We start from the raw sequence: 637 nt of genomic DNA on the forward strand, positions 1-637 counted from the left end.
AAAGAGACAGACAGATCAGGTCTCACTGTGATCTTGAACTCCTGACTTCAAGCAATTCTCCCGCTTTAGCCTCCCGAAGTGCTGGGAATACAAGTGTGAGCCACCACTCCCAGCCTTGCCTGACAATTTTTTAAAATGTTTTTGTGTATACATATTAACCCTTTGTTGTTTACATCAATCTGTCCAATCCAACCTATCCACTGATTGGTTATGGTATCTTTTGCTATATGAAGTTTTTAAAATGTTATATAACCAAACATGGGTATCTTTTGCCATATGGAGTTTTAATGCTTATGTAGTCAAATATATTTGTATCTTTTTACACAGCTTCTGATTTTCCGATCTACTTTAATATAACCTAAAATGTGCATACAGTAGAATTCTATTCTTAGGCATTTATTCATCTCCACAAATTTTAAGATACTTTTTATCCAATTCCCAAAAGACACTGTTGAGATTCTAATTGGAATTACATTTTCATATTAACTTGGGAGAATTGACAAAAATGATATGAAATCTTCTCAGCTATGCTTTTTCAGCTGTCTGGATTTTATGCCTTTTTTTTTTTTCTTTTCTTTTCTTTTTTTTTTGAGACAGAGTTTCACTCTTGGCATCCAGGCTGGAGTGCAATGCTGCA

This window comes from Colobus angolensis, unplaced genomic scaffold, assembly GCF_000951035.1.
Source record: "Colobus angolensis palliatus isolate OR3802 unplaced genomic scaffold, Cang.pa_1.0 Scaffold32, whole genome shotgun sequence".
Lineage (NCBI taxonomy): Eukaryota > Metazoa > Chordata > Mammalia > Primates > Cercopithecidae > Colobus > Colobus angolensis.